At 44.5% G+C, this 27,313-nt stretch overlaps 1 protein-coding gene across 2 annotated transcripts in view; it reads left to right on the forward strand.

Moving 5' to 3' along the window:
* The first annotated feature begins 684 nt into the window (after positions 1-684).
* Positions 685-27,313, forward strand: part of SEMA6C (semaphorin 6C) — a 117,514-nt gene continuing 90,885 nt past the window's right edge. Inside the window, exon 1 of one of the 2 annotated variants that reach the window (XM_075192031.1) lies at positions 685-924. The gene's annotated coding sequence lies outside the window, so the exon portion shown is untranslated. The remainder of the gene's footprint in view (positions 925-27,313) is intronic. The other variant, XM_075192032.1, reaches the window with a different exon arrangement.

The raw sequence follows: 27,313 nt of genomic DNA on the forward strand, positions 1-27,313 counted from the left end.
TATGTTGGCTCTGATGTAATCACTTAGAATCTGTGAGCTGTGATGTAATCACTGAGAATCTGCGAGCTCTGGTGTCATCACTGAAAGTCTTTGAGCTCTGATGTAATCACTGAGAATTGATAACCTCTGATGTCATCACTGAGAATCTGTGAGCTCTGATGTCATCACTTAGATTCTTCGGTGAGCTCTGTCATCATGAGTTCAGTGTTTTTTTAGGATAACTTGTGTATTATAAGGAATAACGCACCCCCTAATGTAAATTACAACTCCCCTCGGATTTCTGTGACCTGTATAAAAACATTCGGGCTACAGCCCCCTTCTTTTATATGGCCCCAGAAGTCCAGTGGCTTCCAATAACCGTAAAATGTACAAGATGAGGGCATTATCCTCTATACAATCTCTCTGCCTTTACCCTAGAACCAGCTCCTCATACACGGATACCCTGGCACCGTACAAGGTTGGGCATTTCGGTGGTAAAGGGAGAGTAACCATTGAAATGCTGGGCAGGGGGAAGGATGGGATGAGTTTGTAGCTGACAGATTGGGCAGAGGAGAAAAATGACAGTTCCAGGGGCTGAAGCAGCATATCCAGGCACACAGCAGCAGCAGATACAAGGAGGAGCAGCCACAGAAGTGGGAGAGGCACAGGGATTTTATTGGTGCTGGGAATCAGGGAGTGATCATAGGCTGTCTCAGAGTTACGAGTCCCTGGCATACAGTACTTTGTTTTTCCTCTTGCCTTCAGTTTAGAGACACCCAGCTGCCCTGATACCACACGGATTTATACAACTCTCCAGCCCAGGAATCTGGGGCATGTGCCACCCCCCCTCCTTACCACCAACCCCTCCACCCCTCTTTGACATCCTATTGTTTTTTGAGCTGACCTTTCTCTGAAGGAAACCCAGCAACTCCTCATCCTCTCAAGGTAAGACTCGTCTCCCCCTTCTTACCCCTGGGCCATTGTCTCCCGTTTGGGGATCTCAGCTGACTGCTGCTGGCTAGAGAGGCTGGCACAGACCGTGGCGCGGTACAACAGCTTGATTGCAAGCTCTGCGGTCCAGTGCTCCTGCTGTTGTTTCATCGTTGAGGACACAGAGGCAGATTCCTACCAGAGGATGAGTTGTGGTTAGCGTTGCTGGTCCTGTATTTTGTTGGAAGTTTTGATGCACAGCGGAAAGAGGGCGAGAGCGGCAGGGGATCATTGCTAAGGGAGGGGGGGGGTTATTAATCGTCCCCATGTTTCTGGCTCGGGATAGGTGTTGCTCACGGACCCCCACCCCTCTTGTTTAAATCCCCTCCTGTCAGCAGTAACCAGTCCTGCCGCCTATATATATTATTTTATATATCATCATCAACATTTATTTATATAGCGCCAGCAAATTCCATATACATATATATATATTTACACACACACATAATTCTCAGCAAAGCATTTGTATATGATTGCGAGGTGACTGGCGGACTATACATGCCCGTCCCGTTTTAAGGGTAACAACACGTTTAACCCTTTCCATTCCAAAGGTAGCAGAGATCCCATCATCATCATCACCATTTATTTATATAGCGCCACTGATTCCGCAGCGCAGGCATTACCTTTCCCGTGACTGAGGGGGGCAAATAATGGGCACTCCCCAAAAAAAAGGATCACTGATGTCTCCGCTTTCCTTACGGACCCTGCCTGTCACCGCTGTCCCTAAACTGGGGATTAAAGGGTCAAAACATAACACAGGATCGCTCCAAAAAAGATTTTGGTTTTCAGAGTCACAGAAGTGCTCAGCTGTCTCCGTTTCCTTTGATTCGTTATTATCCTATGCCCAGGTCTGCTAAACTGCGCTAATTCCACACCGACCACTGCCAGCGGGATTATAACAGGATCATTTACCCTTTCACTGCCTGATTGATGTGTGTCTGCAGATCCATGTCTTAAAGAGACAGACAACAAATGTTTCTCATGAAGAGTAATGTGTTCATGCCGGGCAAAGCCTCTCTTATACAGAGTATTGGATATATGCAGTGTAAAACCTCTCCTATACAGAGCAAGGTGTTATATGCAGAGCAGTGTTCCTTATACAGAGTATTGTTATATGCAGTGTAAAGCCTCTCTTATGCAGAGTATTGTATATATTCAGTGCAAATTTTTTCTTATACAGAGCACGGTCTAATATGCAAAGCAATGTTCCTTATGCAGAGTATTGTATATATGTAAGGCAAAGCCTCTCTTACAGAGAGCACTGTCTTATATGCAGAGCAATGAATGTATGCAGTGCAAATTCTCCCTTATACAGAGCAATGTCTTTTTTGCAGAGTAAGGTCTTATATGCAGAGCAATGTTTCTTATGCAAAGTAATGAATGTATGCAGTGCAAAGTCTCTCTTACACAGATCACGGTCTTATATGCAGAGCTATGTTTCTTATGCAAAGTAATGTAGGTATGCATGCTCTCTTATACAGAGCAAGGACTTAAATGCAGAGCAATGTTTCTTATGCATAGTAGTGAATGTATACAGTGCAAATTCTCTCTTATACAGAGCAAGGTCTTCTATGCAAAGCAATGTTCCTTATGCAGAGTAATGTATGTATGCACGCTCTCTATACAGAGCAAGGTCTTATAAGAAGAGTAATGTTTTTTATGCAGTGCAAAGTCTCTCTTATACAAAGAATGTTCTTATATGCAGAGCAGTGTTCCTTATGCAGAGTATTGTATATATGCAGCGCAAAGTCTCTCTTACACAAAGAATGTTCTTATATGCAGAGCAGTGTTCCTTGGGCAGAATATTGTATATATGCAGTGCAAAGTCTCTCTTATACAAAGAATGTTCTTATATGCAGAGCAGTGTTCCTTGTGCAGAATATTGTATATATGCAGCGCAAAGCACCTCTTATACAAAGCAAGATGTCTCATTTGCGGTCTCTTATATGTTGTGTGATGTCTTTTCTACACAAAGCTGCATCTCTTCTCCTGAGGAATCTCTTTGGTACAATTACACAGAGCAGAGTCTTGTATGCAGAGCAATATCTATATTGGAAAGATATGTATTGTGCCTTAGACCGCTGTCTCTTGTGTGCTGAGCAATATCTCCACCATACACAGAATAGATGTCTCGTTCCTCTTGCAGACAGGGACTCGCAGATAACGTGCCATGACTATACCACTGTAGCTGGTGACTGTGCTATCCCTGCTGTGCAAGGTTTATATGTATTACCTAATACAAAGTAGTTCTTCCAAGCAGTGCATCAGGCTGGGCCTAAGTTGTGTCGGGTGGGCTTAATATGGCTGCAAGCTGCAGCCTTCTGTGCACTAGGTCAGTGAAAGAGATATAACACATAGTAGTCATTGCTAACATGCACAAATAGGACAAATCTGAGTATATAAAGTGTATTTCTCAGGAGTTAGGTCATCTTGAGATCTAAAAACTCTGGCTGACCCCTGAGCTATGTGCCATGTGTAATGGCCATCCAGATTGGGGTGGCAAATGTCATGATTGACAGGACAGTCCCCCTACTGTTACATCCAGGGGCAGGCTGGCAAATGTTAGCCCGGGGGGGGGACGAGACTAGGCTCAGCAGCTTATTAGGGACATTTTAAAAGAAAAAACCTAAGGTAGCCCAGCTTTTGGGGGCAAATGCCCCCCTGTCCCTGATTGCATCAGCGGATTTTCAACGATGACTAAAGACCCTCTCACCGGTGCTTTAATTTCAGCCCCCAGCTGTGGTAAGAAATAAAAGTGTATCCACCATGACCTGTACAACAGCTGGGAGGATGACATTCCCTGGAACAGCCTTGTATTTTCCCAGCCATTGTTTGAGCTGTCAGAGACCAGGGGCCTGTTCTGGGGGTCTTTGCCTAGAGTGCAGTAGTGCTCTTGATAGGGGGTCTTCTTGTAAACTGAGCTTACAACAAGCAAAGTGTGTGGCACAGAAGCCATGTGGGGAGACCACAAACTCCGGGCCACGGATTTAACCCTTTCCACACATTACACTTTTTTTTTTGTCTACGTTTGTGGCTTTCTGTGACTCTCTTCTTTTTTACTGTGACTGTGGCCTCTCCCAGTGTGTCCAGGGGGGCGGGCAGCCAGTGAGGGTGTGCGTCTCCACAGCACGCTTCCAGCCGCGCGTCCCGGGGGTCTGTTTAATAGAGAGAGGGGATGTGCCGGCTGTCTCTCGGCTGGGGAGGTTGGAGAGAGGCTGTCTGTTTACCTACTGCCCATGGGGATGGGGAGAGAGGCAGTAATCTCATTACAGCAAGATAATGCTGATGGTAGAGAAACCGTGCGGCTTTGTGTGTCTGAGGGTGGCTCTAAATACCAAATCCAGGAGCCCCTCTAATAGTGTCTCTTCATTATTACAGCAGCAAGGGGTACAGTAGCATTGAAGCCTTGTTACAGTGAATTTATAACTAGAGTCCCCAAGAGCTGACAATCCACATGCAGCAAGGTTTTACTATTTTCTTATAGACAGCTCTCTTCACCCCTCCAGGATTTTTAGGGGATAAAACATTTGGACACTGTGCCCACACACTAATATATATATATATATATATATATACACACACACACACACACACACACACACACACACATTTCTACTGGAATTTCAATTAGTAAAATGGTAGAAATGTATAAAACAATCTTGCTGGGTCAAGTGAATATAAAAACCTTCTAGTTTCCGCTCATTTATCCGATTTAACCCACCGTGTGCAGAAACACCTCCTGCGACCATTGTCATTAGCACAGAATTAACAGAATTTCAGTACTGTCAGCAGACATTAGCAGCGTTGATGTCTTGATGATTTTTTTTTTTCCCACGTAGAAGCAGTAATGAATTTTAAAACACACGCACACTGAGCAGGCATAGACAAAACGTGCCATTTATATACGTTTGATGGATCCCTGTCCCCAACCAGCCACCGGACGGCGGCGGCAGTGGTTCTGAGGTTTTCGCTCCCTGCTGCCATCTTTCACAGCCAGCGTCATCTCATTCAGATTAGTGTGTTAGAAGTTTGCAACTTGATGAACAAGTTTCTTTTACACGCCGTGTATTTGAGAATTGAGACTTATGTCACTGAAACTCGCAGAATGTGGAGTTACACAGAGGCCCATTTCCACTACGAGCTGCCTAACAGGAAACTTGTGTTTTGTTTTCTGCTGACTGAGTAGCCTAGGAAATGGTGCAGCCCCGCTGGTAGAAGCTATCTCTGAATTAATGGCATTTCTTTAGTCCCTTTGGTAGCCCCCGGGAGTTGCCAGCCGTCAGGAACTTGACAAACAATGCTGAAGAAATGTCACTTTTTTACTTGTCGGAAAGAAAAAAAGTCACATCAATGCTTTTAGAATTGTGTAGGGTTGTGAATATCTTGCTTATTATGTAACTCTTTATTCTCTTTGAATCGTAGTGTGTCAGTAAAACTGCTAAGCGTCAGTAAATTGTTTTAAAAAATATATATATATATTTTAAATTTCAAGGGTTAGCAGCCTTTGCGGACCAGGGTCAGCGAACGAATAATTAGAATATAATTATATGAGCTGTCTCAGGATGTGGAATAGGCCGAAACTGTGATAAAAATATTAGGCATTCTTAGAGGTATATTCACTAAACTGTGGGTTTGGTAAAGTGGAGACGTTGCCTATAGCAACCAGTCAGATTCTAGTTATCATTTATTTAGTGCATTCTACAAAATGACAGCTAGAATCTGATTGGTTGCAACATCTCCACTTTTTCAAACCCTTTTTCAGTTTAGTAAATATACCCCTTAGTCATAAAAGGACGATAAATAGAGTTTTATAAATAATTTGCATGTAGATCTGGAAGAGACAATAGAAGCCACAGGTGACTTATCTCTATTACATTAGTGGGCAACAGGCGGCCCTCCAAGACTTCACCTGCGGCCCCCGGCCCCTTAGTGTTATACTGCCAGATGTGTCCGTTATAGCTTGTAACACTTGTTTAAACTGCCTGCTGACGTGTTATTACAGACAGGTGTCTCTTTCTATGATGAAGTGTTATTGTTTTGACTTATTACTGAGATCAAGTGTGACGTGCGGCCCTTCGGAAGGTTAGAGGGCCACACCATTTTGCTCCCCACGTGTTCCAGTTTGCCTATCACTGGTCGATCATCGTACTCTACTCAGTTCTTGGTAATTATAATGTGATATATGAGCAGAGTTGGATTATCCGTTAGGAACCGTGGCCCCTGCCTAAGGCCCATTCGGCAATGAAGGGTCAAACCAGTATTTTGCCTATGGCCCCATTAAACAGGCTCTGTACTCGAGGACCCTTCTAAACTGAGGGTCCACTAACTAAACATGTCCATTTAATCATGAATTCCGCAATGCACGGTTTTTAGCCTCTAAACTTCATTGGTTTCATAATATGCCTCCACTATAGATTGGTAAACGAGCCTTAAAATAGTAGGCCGCATACAACTTCTGCTAAAAGCACGGATTGTGCCCAGCGCTGTCCTTTTCCCGTGCACTGCTGTCTGATTACAAAGACGCCCCGTGCCTGGCATTTTTTAAATTCCTTAGATGCAGTTCTATTGGCAGAGTAGTCTTTGATTTGGGCCGGTCCTGAGTCACAGCTACGAATGGAGAACTGGGGCTGTGGAACGGAGCCGGGAGTATTCTCCTTCGATCACCTTTCCGAGTTGTACGTTTATATATTTCTTTCTGTGTGAACGCACGGGCTGGTTTGTTTTTCTTCTTGCTCGCAGAGCGATGCTCGGGATAAGAGCAGGCATGAGAGCGTATACATCCCAGAGGCCGTACAATAAGCTCGTCTCTAAGTGGGGATGAATCATTGTGTTGGAGCTATTGAAGAGGGATGCTGTTTTAAAAGCCATTCCTTGTTCCATATTCAGGAGAGAGATAACCACGGTGACACATCGGCAGAATGAGAGAGACAGAGAGAGGGGCGGATAGGAAATGGTGATAGGTATTGTTATCCGGCAAAGATGTTATCGGATTCCTGCATGTGAATGTGTGGGGGGGGTGCAGAAGTGCGGTGGTCTTGTTTCCCTTTTCCGCTCTTACACCCACCAATCTCTTACCCCATTACCGATCAAATCGGGCAGACTTGTGTACCCACCGGACTTCACTGGCATGGAGATTGGCAAATTGTTTTAACCCCTAGGCTGCCAGAGAAAGTATAGCTACGTACTGAAAGGAAGGAGGAAATATTATTCACTGCTGAAACATTGTTCAGTCCTTCAGATCATTCCAGTGCAAGGGCTGCAGTATATGTTCTTACTGACTCTGAAACAACATGGAGAGGCCTCAATAAAGAGCAGTAGCGGAACGACCATGGGGGCAAGGCTTGCACCCCACAACGCCCCAGCTCCCACAGCACACTCAGATGCCCCTTTTGCTCTGAAAAGAGCAGACCGATGTCCTCTTCTCAGCGGTCAGCAATGCACTGTTCCACTCCTGGTAAAAGAGAGTGTAACTTGGGATATCTTAGTGAGTGGATAAACTGCATCATCATGAATACAGGTTCATCCCACAAAAATGGCTCCACCGTATGTAGGTGACACTTTAAAATCTGCCTGGAAACCAGGGCTATAGAGATATAGATGGTGAGCGTTGCAGAAGGCAGTAAGAGTAGATTGTGAATATTATTGGAGTGTGTATGATATAGGGTTGAAGGCACTTACATATATAGTGCATTGAATGGGGTGCAGAGGATAATTGTTGGGTCCCACTGTCTCCTGATTAAGATTCTTCGTTGCAGTCGGCGGTGAAACGCGATTATCTGTGTGTCTGACACCTTGAGGGAGATGACAGGAAGAGAAAGGTTAGACATATGTCTGCTTTCTGATAAGTGCCAACGCTCCCCCCCCCCCCCCAGCATTACATGAAGATAAGCTTTGTGTGACACGTTTGTCTTAGATAAAATAAATCTTATCTTCTCCTCCGCCATCAAACTGACATTTCGTTCACATTCGGAGAAACCAGATCGGTAGCTGCTGCAGTCTTTTTCTCTAACCTGAAGAGCTTGCAATTCGCTCTCAGGAGTAGTGGGGCTTAAATGGCTAACCTTTAACATGCAAGGATTGTTGACCTGTATGTCCCAGAATGCTCAGCAAGCCAGAGGCTCTGCTATGGGGTTATGCCTTGTTATTCTGCTTCCCGAGGCTGCAATTAAATAATGCCCTTCTCATTCCCTGTACAGAATACTAGAAACATTTGTGTATAGTTATATTATACAAGACAAATATTGTAGATGTTGAGAATGATTAAATGTACTATAATCTAGACTTTTGCATAAAAGAAATGTCTTGCTTTTAATTCACTGCGGTTTGTGATTGGTCCTCCCATTCATACTGATATATATTGATTTTTGGCTGGGACATTGGTGTGTAAGTGGTCAGTATCCGACTGGTAGGAGAGGGGGGGAAGGGTAGGGGAAGAGGTCGGCGCCACAGAGGAAACGCTGGGGGGGGGGGGGGGGGGGAGGCGGTGCGCTCTACAGCAGCTGCCATTTTCTTGTAGCAAACCTCCTCCCAGTACAATCCACAAGATGAGATAAAGTCCAAAGAAAGTCTCAATGTAGTGGTTTCTATCTCTATATTTGGTCATAGGAATACTTGGATACTGCAACTTGAATACAGTATGGGTAGGTAAAAATTTATTGAGTACACCCAAGCGTACCTTGGGCACAGTCAATGGCCGGTTACATCTAACTAAACATAACAAATGACTACATCAGCAAATAATAAAATACCTCATTTAATACTTACAGCCATAAGAACAAAGCTGGCATCTATAACCATGCAGGGTCACTCCCTGATCTCAATAGATCTCAGTGACAATTGCAACCCATAACTCCAGGGGGCAGTAGTGAGTGTGGGTGTTTGGTGGGGGAGGGGGGGGGGGGCACTACTAAGAAATTTAGGAGCAGATCTGATGACAGGGGCTGCTGCAACATTTAAAGGTTTTGGTGGAGAAAGGGAGGGGGGAGACGGGGTGTTTGTGGCTCTCCTCGCATTAATCACACAGCCTGTTTACATTCCCGAAGGCTAACATTTTCTTTTTCCCTCCATGAGAAAATAGGCAGGAAATGCGATCGTCCTCTCTAGGAAGCCAATTCAGGGAGAGCGGGGGTCAGATGAGGGGCCCGCGGTACAACAAAACTTATTCTCCCTCTCCTTTCTTGGAGAAAAAAATAAAACTGTATATGACTGAGTAGTACAAATTAATTGGGGCGAAGACATTGTACCACCAAACTGGAAGCTCTTTGGTGGGGTATACCATTCATTCCACTAAACTGCAAGCAGAATCTTTGGACTCTTAGATTGTAAGCTCCATGTCCAAGGTTTATCATTAGACAGCTTGCGTGCAGTCGGGGGCAGCACGGTGGCTTAGTGGTTAGCACTTCTGCCTCACAGCGCTGTGGTCATGAGTTCAATTCCCGACCATGGCCTTATCTGTGTGGAGTTTGTATGTTCTCCCCGTGTTTGCGTGGGTTTCCTCCCACACTCCAAAAACATACTGGTAGGTTAATTGGCTGCTATCAAAAATTGACCCTAGTCTCTCTGTCTCTCTCTCTGTTTGTAAGTTAGGGAATTTAGACTGTAAGCTCGAATGGGGCAGGGACTGATGTGAGTGAGTTCACTGTACAGCGCTGCGGAATTAGGGGCGCTATATAAATAAATGGTGATGATTATGCAGTCTGTTTTGAGTATGACCTCAGATATTATAATATATTGCCATATTAATAGATTGTACATAGTGTTGTCACACCAGTGTTAATCATCCAAGGACTGTTTCTCAATACAGATAATCATTAAAGTTAATGAGTAATGTATACTCTCTCATTTGTACAATGAATATAAGTTCATTATCTTGAGGTGCTACTACCAGATTAAATTAAACGTGAATATGGAGTAAACAGAATGTGTTTATTGTAGTGCAATGGTGTAGTGTCATCGTTTTATCATATTTGGAGATTGTAAATGACATTTGATTAATAAATAACTTTTATTTATTTGTAATTAAAATATTAGAGATAAAATCAGCGAAATGGGTGAAGAACGTGATAGTAGTGACATATTGTAATATTTCACAGCATTGATTCAATATTGTCCTCTGATCTCAACAATATTTATAATAACACGTAGATGCATTTGTTGGCAGCAAAAAGTTTTTTTGCTTTGACAAAGCTACTCAGCGAAACGCGTGGTGGCGTTAGCTTAGCGTACCAAATCAGAAAATGACGTTATGACCCCATTGTGGTGTGGCCACGCCCCCATTGTGGCATAGCCCCGCCCCATGCACCCATGATGGATTTACAAACTCTAGGAGGTATGTGATAGTCGCCATTCACGTCACCAAAATAGGGCGTGGTTTCCCAATCAGGGGATGCGGCTTCGGGTAAATGTCGCAGTGCCTCATGCCTCAATGGTGTCACTAATTTATAGGATGCCCCCTCGGTAGTATTAGTCCAGCCCCCAAAATGGCTGCCTCATTTGTATGTAGGCAATGGCTACATTTTAATACAGAACTAATATCTTAAAAGTTTATATACGGGATAATGTATCTCGGACTGTTAATTATAAGGATGATAGAAGTCACTAAAACTAACACTGCATTTAGGTGGAAATGTCCACATGGCAACAGCAACCAATCAGCAACGAGCTTGTTTCCGTTAATGCTTGTCGCTGATTGGTTGCTGCGGTTCAGTCCAAATTGTCCTCTTAACTGCATTGGTTGATGAATTCTGTTACCATAAAGGCAACGGGCTGACGAGACTAAATATCCATAATTCACAATAGCGGACGTACGATTCCTTAAAACAAGTTTTCATACTAAACACACGGCGTGGACATCTGAACTGGTCGATTAGAAGCCATGACATCAGAGCTCTCTGTGTATACACATATTAATATGACGTACTAATAAAACCCATGGCACATTGCTTTATAGGATTGTTTATACTTCCGTACACCCACAGTAATGTAACGTTAATTTCATACAAAACGGGTCAGCACTCGACTGGGCAGAAGTCCTAGAAAATGTTACCAGAACCTTAATAAATCCCAATTGTGAGTAAATTGTAAGTCATGGGGGGGAAGAGAACATAACAAACAGAACCTAAACAAACCGTTTTGCATGCCAGGGACGGATTGGCCGCACTCCAAGACAGATGCGGCCACTTTCCTTGAGTAAACTTGGCCGCCCCCGCTGTAAAGTTTGTGCCCCCCTCCTCCCTCTCCCTCTCCTTTCACTGTCTTGTTGTGGGTCTGCCTGTTCCTAGGCTGCCATTTGTCTTGTCACTTCATGATTACCAAACAGTTGTGCGCGTCAGCCTGTCAGAGCCCGAGGGGCCCCTCGGCGTAGTGTTCTGTGAATTACACCGCTCTGCCATCTGTCACCGGTCATTTTGTCAGTAAGAACCCAGCCTGCTTCAGCTGCAGTACACGCCTGTAAGTCCTAACGACCGGCGGCCTCAAGGCTGCTGGGGAACCACAACTCCCAGCAAACCCATGCCTGCTGTACAGTGTCGTTTAACAAGAACGAGAGTTGCGGGTTCTTACGTCTGCACAATTTAAGGAGAAATCCCTATGTCTATGATGGTTTACTAAGTCTAACCTTTAGTGTATACATTTCTACTAAGCCCCTTATCTCCGTAGATGCTGAATATAGTTACTGTACTCCGGTGGGGAGGCGGTCGAGGGGTCTTGTGCTCAGATCACCTTGTGTGTCCCTGTTTTGCCTGAAAGCCATTATAATATCACAGAGCTGTACAATGCGTTCTTACAGTGTTGTGGGCAATTAAATGATTTATAATTTTATCATTAAGGTGCAATTTATAAATCCTCTGTATTCTCCAGCACGTATGCTCAAAGGGTGCCCGGGACATTTACGGATGGAAACAGAGATCTGCATCCGGCTTAGAGGAGAAGGCTATGAAGACCTATTCACAGTGTTATCAAATGCTAGTTTGTTCATAAGATTAACAGAGCTGGTTCGGGCCTATATAACAATATAGCTCCTAAGAGCAAAGGTCTTTCAAATTGTACTTTCCCGGAAAATAAAACTGGTATTTAATAAGCCAACGAATCTGCTTTCACCCTGCGTAGTGTAAAGATGTTCATCTTTGATCTACGCAGCCGCAGCAATTAAAAAACAACAGGCTTAAAAGCTACGTACGTTTGTTAAATATTCTCAGCACTTAAATCCTTAAAGTGTCTTTTACTCTTGCATTTTTTGGGGCAAAATCTATATCTATAGTTAATTGATATATTCACTAAGGTATCTCTTTATAAAGCCCTCAACCATGACGGAAACTGCTTAGGTTTAGGAATTTTTAAGTAAAATTGTAATTTAATAAAAGCTTAAGGCGGGAGATATCGGAGATATTTCCTGCATTAGACAAATTACCGCATAAAAACGCAGTCCTCATAATAGACAATGGGGACGGCGGTCAGGGCAATTCTATCAAGCTCCGAAAAGCTTAGCTTATCGGAGCTTGACCCCGATGGTCAAAGCCATCTAATCCTATGGGAGGAGCATCGCAGGAGAGGGATTTTTTCGGATCCCTCTCCGACAGCCTTTCTGCTCTTCCCTGCGGTGTTTACTGCGCATACGCAGTAAAGACCAAAATCCATTGCCATATCCTTCTCCCCCGCTGCCGCTCCAAAACTGACAAGTTGAGTTAAGCCCTGGTCTCGCTCAAAATTCTAGCCCGTTTAATGGCCTAGGTTACATTAAGCACGGTGGAGCTGATAGCGACAAGTGTCTTAGAAATGGCGTCAATTCCAAGTTAAGGATCCCGCGGGTTTACTACACGGCCAATCGGGGAACGGAATAGTTTGGGAGAAAGACTATAAGGAGACTGAAGCATATTTTGGGGGGGAAATTTATGTATTAATCTGACAGAGATGTCGGATAGTGTTTATAACTAGTACGGGGGTCACTTCCCATGATCCGCTAACGCCAATACGGTTTAGGGCTTCTGTTTGACCACAGTTGTACCCTCAGGGTCAGTGACTGGACGATATTGAGGCGTGGGATAACGTCCCCTGATCTCTGGCACAATTAATCATACTACACTAAGGGGGTCTGTGACCTCTGCTTCCGGAACCATAAGAGATACTCAGTGACCTCTCCGTGCTCCGCGCTGGACTACAAGACCCCACTGAACACTGAGGAGATTAAAGACATTCTTAGAGGCTCTGCTCCATCCACGACCACATTTACTCATGGAAGTTGTGTGAGGTAGCCGGGGCAGAGGGCACATAAGCCATTGTAAAACACTGTAGCTTTGTTTTCACACAGGAGCTGAAGATATACCTCATTGTCCCTCTTTTTCTGGGCATGGCTTTTGGTACTAGTTATTTGCAGATTAGTCACATTCGGTGAAGACTGTCCAGCTCCAGCTACCCTTGACGGAAACATATTGTGTGAGGAAGAAACAACCCCAAAATTCAATTTATTTTGACACATTACTTGAGAATACCCGATTTATTTTTATTTTTTTTAACAAAGCTCCATTCTTGCAAATAATTTCTCCCAGGAACCCTGTTCCCACTCAGTTGTAAAGGTCATAGACGGAATACCAAAAAGAGAGGTGTTTATTTGCAATAAGGGCTTTTTTACCCAATAAAAATTTGCTAAACATCTCGCACATAAACATGTTCCCCTGAGAGGGTGCAAACTAGTCTATGTATCCCCCACTTCACACACGGACACCAATGACTAAGTAGGTGAGAGATAGACATTGTACAAGGAAAGTGCCAGACTCTAAATAAGACTGTTTATCATCAGAATAATTCAATATAAAATGTTGGAGGAAATAATGGCATTTAATCACCCATGAGGGTATTTCTAACCAAGACTATGGAGAGACGAAGTTAAGGAGCCTAGGCCGCGATCTGTGGAAACCAGGCATCGGTCCCGCGTAGTAGGATAACCCGCGTAACAGGCCATCTTTCTACTTGAATTTTCTCACTACAAAAGAAACCAATGATTATTTTTAATTAGTTAATGGGGGGCCACTTCTGAATGCTAAATTGGTACCTCAGACCAGGGAGCCACGTATATTAGGAGCCGTGTAGTATTGGTATGCCACGTTTTTCAGTCATAATATATGTTAGTATATCATACTTGCCAACTTTTAAATGGCCTCTGGGAGTTCCGGAGAGAGAGGCGAGCGTATGAGGGCGGGGCTTGACGATCTGCGCCATTTTGTCTCCGCTCCATGCCACGCAATGACGCAGACACATCATTTTACTGTGGGGGACGGGCCAAAATGATGCGATTCCCTGAGAGTCGCGTCATGGAGGCTCAAAATCCTGCTCGCCATTACCAAGCGGGCAAGAATGCGGCAGGATGACTTACTCTCCCAGAAGTCCGGAATTCGGGAGTCTCCCGGAAGTTCCGGGAGAGTTGGCAAGTATGTAGTAACTGTGTTAATTGTTCTATAATATACCTATGTACTTCCAAATAAAATATATATAGCAGTGCCTGGCACCTCAGTGATGTTACCAATTGCTAGAGAATCGATTCTCAAGCATATTGGTTCAGGCAACAAAATGGCTGCCTGCATCTAGAGAGTGGCTGACTGCGCTGGTTGATGGGAGACCGATACCTAACATTGACGTAACCTGTTTTTTTCGGGCTGTGCATTTGGATCTTAGCCTGTGAGGACCGGGCGGCAGCTGTCACTTCTCCGTCGCTTCTATAAGCAGAGACCGCAGCCCAACGTGCTCCAGCTGCGCTCATCACACCCCTTCATTATGCAATGTGACATGCACACCGCAGGGAGATACACAAGTGGGGATGTCTCAGCTAAATAATATGTCAACTCTCCTCCCTCTGACAATCTTGTTTTGACAGTAGTTGAAATAAGAGACAATTTAGGCACTGTTCTGCGAGAGCTGATCGTCTTCCCTGCGTTTGGTGGCGGAGAGCTCTGGCAATCCACACTCTGACAAGCGTGGGACCGACGGCGGGGGGCTGCGTCTTGTTTGAGATGCCGGATGCGCCAAACGTCCACGGCTTTTCGTAGGCCACGACCTTCAGAGGGGGTGAAAGCAGATTGGTTTTCTACAGGTCGACCAGGACATTTGTGACATCCGCAACTGAACGGATGCAGTAATAATTTATTATCTCCATAATCACGATTCATTGGTAGTATTTGATGCCAAGGATACCGTCAAATAATTTTTTGAGGGTATATCATATCCTGGAAAAACAATACTTAGCAGAACTGGCTATTTCCAATTCAATCCTCTGCTTTTAGAATGCTGTGATTTTATACTATAGTGAAACATTCTGTTCATCAGAACTCCGTTCCTACAGACAATTCCATATAGGAGCTGTATTATGTTATGCACATGTTAATGCGAATATCATGGAAGTTATTGGGATGCGTAAACCCAGTGTAAATAATATGCACCCGAAGGTCCCTACAATTCTAGGTCCAGCAAACAGCCCCTGATATCTCTATTGATGAGTGTGTCCCAAATAGTGACACAGAATATATAGTTCTGCCCATACAAACGTCAAAATATATTGTGGTTTAACTCCTCTTCCTCCTCTTCCTATCTGATGTGCGTTGCATTTAGCAGAACAAAGAGAGGATGTGGCTGTACGGCCTAGAGGAACACACGGGGTAGAGTACAAACCTGTCTCTCACAATGAGAAAATCAACAATGGCCTGAAGGGAAGCCGTCTGCAGAGGTCACGCTCCAGAGCTGGGTAGTGGCAGATTGTACAACACAAGTAATAACCAGATATGAAATGAGACGAACCCAGAGAGCCCTGGATCAGAAATAATTATGGTCAATGGTGTGAGATAAATTCAGATAATTGAGGTCATAATTGAGGCACCAGGGGGCCTATTTATGAAAAAAATATTACGGAAACTGCTTTTTTCCGCTCGGTTTAGACGTTTTTAAGTAAAATGTTCATTTAAGAACAGCCTAACGCAGGAAACATTGGATATATCTCCAGCAATAGGCAAATAACTGCATTAAACCGCGGTCCCCATAATACACAGTGAGGACTGCGGTCTGGGGAATCTTACCAAGCTCTGAAAAGCTTAGACGTTTCAGAACTTTACCCCAATGGCTAATGCCATCTAAAGATATTAAATAGGGCCCAAGCTCCTTAGTGATGTTACTGGTTCCGAGGCCACATTCTCATGAATATTGGTCCATGGCACAAAATGGCTGCCTCCACTGTGTGCAGGCGCACTTCATATCTGGCCCCCTGATGGACCGGTTGAGGTAAAAAATAAAAATACACTATCTTTAAGAAAAGACAGTTGACACAATGACATGTTTTAGAGGCGCTGCCCCTGTTACACCACTGTAAATAGTTTAAAGACTAACAAAAAACCATACTTGCCAACTCTCCCTGAATGTCAGGGAGACTACCTGAAATAGGGGTGATCTCCCTCACTCCCTGAAGAATCTGACATTCTCCCTGATGCTGAGCCAGTACAAGACGTGGTTGGCTTCGCCATCTGTGTCATGATGACACAGTTCAGAAATTGTGTCCTATGTCTATGTATTGATGCCTATGGAGGTGGCCATTTTCATGGAGACCAAGATATAATCAAAGACTGGCAGGTAAGACAACATGACTTCAGTAATGGAGACAGAAAAGTAAGAGACACTTCAGTCTCTAGAGATTCATTAGCTGCTTTTCATTAACGCATAGTTGTCTACTCTCCCGGAATGCCCGTGAGACACCCGCATTTCTGGGAGACCTCCCGGGAGAGCAGGGCAACCTCCCGGTTCTCGCCCCTGCAATAGATAAGTGGCGTCGGGGAGGGCTTAATGACGCAAATATCGCGTCATCTTAGCCCCGTCCCCTGCTGTAATTGGTCAAAATTGTGACAACCGTTTAGGGGCGTGACCAAAATTATGCCATTTGTCAAGCCCCGCCCCCACACCTTATTCATAGACATTTAATTTTAGACTCAGGAGGCAGTAATACGTATATGTGTACTGTGGTTAACTGTGTTGAAAGAACTTGCCTTGTTTACATACTCCCATTCACACATATGTATCTTTGGTTGGATGGCGGCTGACATCTTGGAAATGGATCTGCCTCATAAGAGGTTAAAAAAAATAATCCAAAAAAGATGGCGAGCGCAGGAGCTGTACATTCACAAGTGCAGAGAGCAAAGGATAAAGGTTCCCTTGTGAAATGTAGGGACGTAGAGAGACTTTTATCTGTTGTATTAGAAAGTGTTCCTTCACGTAGAACAGATTGGATTGTATATATGATTTCCTGTTACACGTGAAGAGAAGAGGCCATTTTTCCGTTCGGATCCAGGTCTGGATCAATGACCATTTCACTGCTCAGCGTGTTCATCTGTAATGGGAACTCCGAAGTGAATAAGATGTTCCGGATATGAGTATTGAACAGCCAATTTGTCACCTTGGGAGAAACGCGCCTGGCCGAGGTCGCAGTCATTTCCAGCGCATTAGGAAGTAGCGGGAATCCGAGGAAAGTGTATAGAGCGGGAAATGTGCAAAGACCGGGTCGTTATATCAATTGTATCTCTGCGTCCCAGTGACCCCTACAGACAATTTCTTGTTTCATGGTTCTGTAGTAACATTGCACTTTTTTTTGTTGACAATAAATCTCTGCTGATTTTTCCCTCACACCCAGAAAATCAGCGGAGCCTTCTTGCAAAAATGTCCCCCTAAGAAAGAAACACAAGGGTAGATTTATCGAAACGGAGAAGTGGAGGTGCTGCCCATAGCAACCAATCAGATTCTAGCTCTCATTTATCTAGTACATTCTATAAAATGAGAGCTAGAATCTGATTGGTTGCTGTCAGCAACACCTCCACTTTTGCTTTTAAAAAGGTTCGATAAATCTACCCCGTAGTCTATTTGAAGGGTGCCAGCGACCGTCTTTCTAAGCGTCCTTGTTTCTCACACAGACGATGCTGTACAGAGACACCGGGTCTTTTCATCCACCCTCCGCCAGCTTTCTATGAAACACAAATAAGGTCCCAACAGGACGGCCAAGTCCCTGATTACATTGTCTTTTCTGACAAAACCATTAGTTAGTTGCAATGAGAGGTTTTTGCCAAGTCTTACCTCATGCGGGCTAAGTGCTGGCTGTAATGCTGCGAGTGCAGCCATCGAGCCACAAACAGCCCTCCTCTGGCCCCAGGAACGAACCGTTCGGTTTAACCATCGCATGGACAGCGTTACAGGGAGATTAATCAGAAAATACAACGTACCTCCTGGATCTTTTATAACATCCACACATATTTATATATTTCCATACGTTGTCAGTTATTGGAGAGTTCGCAAATGCAAACTAGGATGTAAATGTAAAATCGGTTATATAATAAGCCGCTGTGAATTAATGGTCTACGTCAACAGTGCATGTACAAAGAGTTCTACGAGATGTTAGTCATTCGTTCCATCTGTTTTACTTTCAATATCCTTTCTGGCAAGTCCTAATGTCAGTGCTAGAGGCAGATTAAGCAGTCAGCCTAGTGGTTTCAAAACAAAGATAGATAGCCACCGTGGCCTGAGGTGGAGCTTCACAGAAATGTAGCAGCGTAAAGGGAGTAACGTCCAAATTGTTTTTTCTACAGGGCAGTTCTGACATTCACATAAAGGGAAGACGAAAGATGTTGGCAGGACAAGATGGTACTTGTAGTTCCACGACAGGTGGAGAGCAGCCAGATGACGGTCTGGGCATGCTGGGGCTTGTGGTTCCCAGCATGCAGAGCACTGTCCTGTAACATATATTCTTTTGCTTCTACTGTAGCTTCTTATTTGTCTCCAACATACGTTCCCGTTCACAGCCAGTGTCCAAAAACGTCATGGCTGGCTCTGTAACCGGTCTCCAGATCTCCCTCTCAGACACACACACGGTATCTATCACCCACTCCTAGGCCCCCAGTTCCCAAGCCTTACACTATCTGACCATATTTATCCTGTCTAGGTCTGCAGATTATCAGTCAGTCCCTGTACTGTATCCCAAGCCGTAGTGACAGCTCCATGCCCGGGGGGGACTTCTGCATCCCGTGGGAAGCCCACCCCTCATTAGAGAAATACTGTAGTGTTCTTAGCAGCCTCTCTGGCTCAGAGCCATGTGTTGTATGAACTGTGTACCGGACTGGGGATCTCGATCACGCACATACATGGCACGCTCCCCCGGAGCAAATCACATGGGAGACATGTTTACCAAACAACGCTGCATTTACGTTCATATTGCCCCCCCTGGCCAATCCCTTTCATCCGCCTGTAATAGCCTCTTCTTACCCATCTGGTTTACAATCACATCCTGCTCCGTAATACACAATAAAACTCATCTAAAACTTTAAACATTCAGGTCCCGTTTCATCTTCGGACGTATCCCGAACACAACTTGCGGTTAAAATGCGCACGGAACCAGGGGCAAACGCAGGATTTGTAGAGGGGGGTTTCCACACCAGGCCACCAGTGGGCGTGACCAGCATGCATAGGGGCGTGGCTATATTAGACAGTGCTTGGCTGCTCTCCAACTCTTCCTACCCCGATAATATACATGGGCAATGCTGCGTGCACTACTGTTAGGTGCACTTTTCGAGCAGAGCCGTGTGAAGTTGGGGCAGGGTCCAGCCAACTCAATTATACAGTGCCCCAGGCTTGGAGGGGGTTTCCAGGTACTAGGAACCAATCCCCCCCCCCCCCCCCTTCTCAGTTTGCCTATGGGAACTTTTTTGTTTTTTTCCGACCGTATTCAAAATAGGTGCGGATCTCAAGAAGCTTTTCAATTTGAATCTGGATATAAGTACGCTCTGGCTAAACATTACTTGCTGTATGCCAACACATGAATCGGCGGCTTGTATGCATTTTACAGGCAGTGCGGTCCGCGATAAATAAGTGATATAAAACTCTTCCTTGCTGCCACGTCTAACTCGTGTCCCAGCAGATCAATATTAAAGCAGGACTTTGACTTATCATCCCCATATAGACTGTTGTTTGAGGATGCTGGGTGTTGTAGTTCTATCAGTCGTTGTTACAATCTACAGACTAAAAGGGGGCAGAGTTTATCCATGTGGAGAGAAGATCCCCCTCTTCCGACGTTCATAATTAGCGATGGATTGATCAGCGGCCCGGTGGCGTGTGATCACTGTATCATTATTCTCTCGCTGCAGTTTTGGCTGTTGTTCTCTACGCTGATATTTGCTCCCACCCCCCTCTTTATATTGTGTCTGCGGCTGTCCTCCACAAGACATATTGATCGCAGGCGCTGACAAATTAGAAATTATTTCTGAGCAAACCGATCAATCGAGTTTTCTCTAAGCCAGCCGGGGCGCCGCGTGGATCTGACATGCAAGCCGAACGCGAGAAACCATTTATGGCGCAGGCCGGATGGGAGGATGGAGGGGGCGGAGGAGGGAGGGGGGGGGTGTTTTACTTCATAAAGAAAGGATATTCAGGGTTTATATTTAATCAATATTTTCCTATTACAGACTTGGTACACATCTTCTGCTTATAAAGTCAGCCTCTAGCTAACAGAGTCTTCACGGACCCAGCGGTCTGATGTTCACATAAGGCGTACTAAATGAACACCAGTGTCGTACACACAGGGAAACAAAAAATGCCAAAGACCAGGAATCTATAAAGATTATAATCAACAGGGAAATGCGGAGATTAAAGATTTAATTCATTTTGCTCCAAGACACTTTAGTTTGAAGCTATCGCATACTTGCCTACACTCCCGGAGTTTCCAGGAGGCTCCTGAATTTCGGGGAGTCCTCCCGGATGAGTAGGAAAACCTCCCGGACTCCATAAAATGCCGAAATTCACAACATTGAATAGCGGGGGCGGGGCTTAATAGTGTCATTAAGCTCCGCCCCGCTATTCAATACCTTGAATTTCTGTATTTTATGGTAGGGGCGGGGCTATAGTGACGTAACAACGCTGTCACGGCAAGTATGAGCTATTCACGACTTCCTAGTGATAATGCACAAGTGGGAGGGGCCTGTTTATCAATGTAATACGGACAGGTCAGTCATCGGTGCTCCCTTTGCCATTGGTGACCCACACTTTAACCCTGGCATGTATCTGTGCTGAGATCTCTGCAGACGTGGTGGAGCATTCAGTACATTTCAGAAACAATAGGTCATCCATTGCATGCATTATGTATGTGTTGCTAAATCTGGATTTACAGGGGTCGGTGTTGGGTGTGCGTTATGTGAAGTTTGGAATTTCAACACAGTTTATTAGTGTATAAGACACATATGTCGTCCGTGGAGTACAGCACTGCGGAACATGGCTCGTGGGATGTACACATTCATTATGGCGGCAACACGCTAACCCATGATGCCACTCAACCTAACTTTTACCTCAGCCATATTAACATTAACCTGTACCCAACTCACGATGAAGGCAGACGGTATTTCGGCCAATCAAGATCCACCTTATTAGTCAGGAATTAGTGACATCAGTAAGACACGAGTAAGCAAATAGGCTTCATTTTCAGGTATATTGGTTCAGCGCTTAAAATGGCGACTATCGGGCCTGCAAACAAAATGGCTGCCTCCACTGTGCGTTGGCAATGGATGCAGAGTCATAGTGTAATACAAGCTGAGAACACTATGTTACACGGGGTTTAATGCTATTTCATGTGTGAAAAAACATTGTTTCAGGCCATTAAATTAAACGCCTTCCAAATATGATTTTTTCATTATCAATTTTTATTTCATACGGTGTCTGTCCCAGATGAAGGGACCTCAATTATACCGCTAGAGGGCAAAAATTAGGCTTTCCGGTAATAAAAAGTGCGTTTAGACGGAATACCCCCTTTACTTTGTTAGATATTGATGTTTGAATGGGTTGGAACATGTGAATACCTTTCAGGACACCTTATGGTATTATAGAACAGCACATACTAGTGTCAGATAAATTCACATGTTTAAAATAACGTACAAGATGATACAACTGTCCTGTGCTGGTTGTTTGGTTGCACAGCGGAGAGGTGAAGGTTACCTATCACAAGTAAACCGTGGTCCACTGTGGCTCATTAGCGCATTTATCCAGAGTATAGAACGGATCGGGAATACCGATAGGCCTCTGATTTCAGGTCACAGTGAGCGGGGCTCGGAGGGAGGAAGTGCACAGCATAATAATCCCAACACAAACACAATCCCAGCCGCAAACCCATTGTTCCCAGAACCTTGATGGATATCACAAGGGGAAACACACTCAGGTTTGGTAATGTGTTTACCGTACTCTGCCGTGAGTCAGGCGTAAGGAGACAATACAGCTAATTACACTAAATTAGCTGAATGGATTGAAAATGGAGATTATTTTTCCCATGGGCAGCAGACATCAAAGATCCATAATACTTAAGTGTGAAACTAACCTAAAGATCTGCCTTAGGGTGAGGCTCACTGGGCTTTAGCCTTGGGCATCACAATCTCTGGGGCTGTCAACCACAATTTGCTCTGATCTCAAATTTTAGATTGTGATGTAATTTAAGACTGAAGCCTGTTTCGCTACCTGGTATCTTAATAAAGCCGAATGTAGAGGACTTTATTTTTTTGCCTTGGAGCCCTGCGATTTTAAACCCAAACCCTGACAAGCCAATGAGCATGAAGGGTGAGCATTCATCACCCCCCAACTCCATGGCCTCGTATTTTACTGATCTATGAATCAATGACCAATATTCACAAGAACGCTGCCTAACAAGTCGACACAAAACAGCGACATCAGTAAGTTGTGAGAAACTTAACGCCTTACGCCCCGATGATGTCACTGGCTCCTAGTTCATTGATAGGCTGCGCGTCCCTGAATACTCGTCCAGCTCGCAAAATGGCTGCCTCCACGAGTTCACTTTCCTATTATAGAAGAACAATGTGGAAAGCCGTCCCGGTGACTCTCAGGACAAACAGCCATCCAGATTACCATATGCCTGGAACAGCTGCAGGATTCCTGTGCTAAAAAATAAACACGAAATTGGAAACAGATGGGTGAAAATACGCCAATACGCAAATTATTCCCAGATTATGCAAAGTTATTAGTATTTACAGATGTGAGGGGTGAAGGCACTTTTTTTTAATCTTATATATCAGTAATACCAGGATTAGTTGCAGAGATTAAGCCGGCGATTGCTCCGTGCAGATGTCGATGGAAAAGTGGGTGATGCGAAAATGGGTAGATTAAGAGTCAATATCAGGATAATTCACAGATTACATGAGGTAACTTTATTATTTTCTTGGGAGGGGGATTCGGTTAGTAATACGGACTGTTAGATTGTTTGGGTAGGAGACAGTTTTCAGACAAGGTACTAAATTAAAACTGGTAAAATTGCTTTCACAGAAGTTATACATCCATAGAGGACAGATGGCTGAGGGGTTGAGGTGGCGGACATCTTTGGTTACAGTTCTCCTTTAAGAGGACCGTGTCATGACAGATAAAAAAAAACTACTTATATATGTTAGGGAATTTAGAGTGTAAGCTCCATTGGTGCAAGGATTGACGTGGATGGCCACATATTCTCTATATAGCGCTGTGTAATACGATTGGCGCAATATAAATATACAATGATGATTATGCAGAGGTCAGCTAAGCTTTTCGGCTGTGTTGGCAATTATAGTACCCTCAGACAGGACATCCTCAAGACCTATGCTGTTGGTGGGTACTTGAGGACACTGGTTTACCGCACAGAGAAAAATGACAGACCGCGGAGTGAGTGACACTCAAGAACGCTATAATCATAACATCCGCTGCTTACCACAATAAAGTGACTTTTATGCAATTTTTTTATCCACTGAGAGTAGCTATGAATTCTCTCCTTAATGCTGGGTATAAAATATAGATGTTTATGAAGATAGTGTCTCTTTTTCGTTACCTGCGCGTGTTTGAAAGACTCTTTCTGTTATGATGCAGAGGAAACCATTAAGCGGATACTATCCTGCGCATCCTTCCTCCCACAGAAACTAATCTCAGAGGTGTGAAACCAGCTATGATCAGCGTAGTGTGTACTTCCTCTACCCCTCCTGAGCCAACACAGAGGCACATGCAGGTGGTAAGGCAGGTGGGGTGCACCAGGACCAGGGTGAGGACGGAGAGGCTGAGGGAACTAATGGGTATAAATGATCCCTTGTTGTGTACTTACTGCATAATGTATGGACAGAGTCTAGTCTGGCTGGAAGGAAGATGAATGGTACACGGCTGTAATGGGTGTTTACTCATTTCTATGTAAATGGGCACTTAATGAATGCAAATATAGATTACCAATACAAATCACTGATATCACCGTGGGCGCAGCAAAGCGGGTGGAAGAGTTTCTTTCCAACATCTCAAGATAAAAGGCTACAGGATCAATGCATTTATACAAAGCACGGAACGCCAAGGTGACTTGTAATATCTTTATAATCTCCAGTGGCGGATAGGAATACTGAAACGATGCATACCTAACAACACTCCCAATTTCCAGGGGGGGACAGTCCCGATTTGGATATGTTTGGGCAGCACGGTGGCTCAGTGGTTAGCACTTCTGCCTCACAGCGCTGGGATCATGAGTTCAATTCCCGACCATGTTCTCCCCGTGTTTGCGTGGGTTTCCTCCGGGTGCTCCGGTTTCCTCCCACACTCCAAAAACATACTGGTAGGTCTTAAATGCTTGTTTAAGTGTAAATTGCAAGTTACACATAAAACAATGTATAATCTACGCAATAGTGTGACACTAATGGTATTGCACAAGAAGTGACATTGCAGACAGGAAAGGGAGTGGGTACAATGATCGGCCCCCCAGCAAAGGTGGTAAAGGATATATAACGTATGCCGGAGAAACAAGTAGAGAGGTTTGTCAGACAGCAGCTGCAGGTAGACCCTTGGAAAAGACAGGTGGGCTGTGTGTCACACCGACATGTGTCTACAGATACACACAAAACAGGTGACGGCTTATTACACAAAGGCCTGTTCTCTCCCGGACACTTCCCCAAGCCATGAATCTGCCCGTCCTGAGCGGTGGTTTGTAACGCAGACCCCTGGGTCGTATCTGCTTTCACATGTCTGTTTTCAGTGAGCTCTCTCACGCATGTACGTAATCCCCCCGAGCCTACGGCTTGGATGGCAACCAAAGACTGCAACTACAATTAAAGGACCACTAAATCTAAAATGCAAGTTCCTTTACATGAAAGAGCGACCTAGCTACACACACACATATATATATATATATATATAATATATATAATATATATTAAACAAAAAAGACATTAATCTTCTGCACAAACTGGGGTTCAATAGGGGGTTGCCCGGATTTTATAAACAGAAAACATACTGTGCACTTACCAAATACACAACTAATGCTGTTCTAACTAGTTTTCTATATTAAAAAACAGGAAATGTTAGTTCCGCTTACTGCCTTCTATGTTAAGATGGCAGCACGATGGCTCAGTGGTTAGCACTTCTGCCTCACAGCACTGGGGTCATGAGTTTGATTCCCGATCATGGCCTTATCTGTGAGGAGTTTGTATGTTCTCTCCGAGTTTGCGTGGGTTTCCTCCGGGTGCTCTGGTTTCCTCCCACACTCCAAAAACATACTGGTAGGTTAATTGGCTGCTAACAAATAGACCCTAGTCTGTGTGTGTATGTTAGGGAATTTAGACTGTAAGCCCCAATGGGGCAGGGACTGATGTGAGTGAGTTCTCTGTACAGCTCTGCGGAAATAGTGGCGCTATATAAATAAATGTTGATGATGATGATGATGATAAGGATGATGATGAACTAGTGTTGGCCAGAATGAGAAGACTTTGGCGTGAGGCTTTGCCGTGGTTTGGGAGGTACGCCGAAATAGCTCCAATCCGACAATGTTTATTCCTCAGCCACGGTGTAGAAAAAGGAATTTTTCATAATCGGACTGGCAGGAGCAGTGGATGACTTCGAAGCCGCTCGCTCGCTAATGTTCCCCGGCAGTTATTACAATTAATCTCACTCACTAATACAGGTCAGGGGAAGGGAAAAAAAAAACGAATAGGAGTGAATTTCAAGTAAGCTTTCAGTAAATTAAAAGCAAATCACACGATCGGTTTGAAGGTTACAGATCGGTAACTGGGAAGAGGGATAATGTTGCGGCGTGCCCCTCGTCGCTGCTCGTATTCAGCTCACGTCCAGACGACACCTCTTTGGAGATTGATCTAATGGTTCCCACAGCCCCCCCCTCCTCGGTGATCATCCCCATGTAGGCGGACTGGGACCGCATTATCTAGATATGAACGTAATGTAGTGAGCCTAACCTCGTTAGCCATCAAGCGCTTTGTTTTCTAAAAGCAGGGTCAGGGGGTTAAAACAGCAGTTTGCGTTAGCGGTGATTTATGGCGATACTAAGTATCTCCATCTGCTTCTGACCTTCTCAGAATGTTTGGTTCAATTAGGAGAAGACACATTGTAATCCAAGGCCGGAGCGGCCAAGATACTAGCACGGGAAGAGGACTCTGGGACAGCCAGACGCTTGTTTGTGTGAGGTCTGTCCAATACTGCGTCATTCTCTTCTGGCCTGGTGTTCACAGAGACGTCCGTTTGTTATTATTTTATATAGCGCCTCCATAGGCCGCAGAGCAGTACCACTAATCCCTTGTGTCCCGCTAGTTCCGCATATATACACTAAGTACCCTCTTTTCTGCAACCAATGGCATAGTGCTGCTTAATATATGGACTATATACGGGACACCTGACAATATTCCCGTATGGAAAATAGGGACTAACTAGGCATAACCTCCAACATTTATATATGCAAAAATCAGGACAAAATAACACGCCCTCAAGATTCAAAAAAAGCTAAGCAAAGCCTCCCCCATTCCCATGCCACCTCTGCACCTTTCGAGGCCCGCAATTCGGGACTGTCGCACCTAAATTGCATATCTCTATACTGTCAAGATTTCACATTCCTGTATGGCAGACTTCATTAGGCCATCAACTGGCAAAGCATGCTGGGGCTTGTAGTTTCACTGCCCTAATGATTATTTAAATGACAATTATCTCCTGTGATCACTCACAGTCGAAGTGCTGGAAGTCGGCTGTTTGATGATGTCACGGGATTCGTCTCAGGAGCACACTGAGCATGCTCCCTGCCAGTACATGGGCTGTTTCCACTCTCTGGTACTATAAACCCAGAATGCCCTGCCAGGAAGAGGTTCCCTTAACCCCTTTTGTATCATACCTTATTTAATTATTTTTTATTTATCAATATTCCATATTACTACCGCTGTCCATGATAATTAGGCTTCTCCATGATCAGTGTAAATGGCCTGTATAATGATCCTAAGTACTGTCGATATCTCACTTATCTACGGCGTTCCTCTGGGACTAACCTACGTCATTTATAAAGCAACGCTCTGCA

Source organism: Mixophyes fleayi, chromosome 12, assembly GCF_038048845.1.
Source record: "Mixophyes fleayi isolate aMixFle1 chromosome 12, aMixFle1.hap1, whole genome shotgun sequence".
Taxonomy (NCBI): Eukaryota; Metazoa; Chordata; class Amphibia; order Anura; family Limnodynastidae; genus Mixophyes; species Mixophyes fleayi.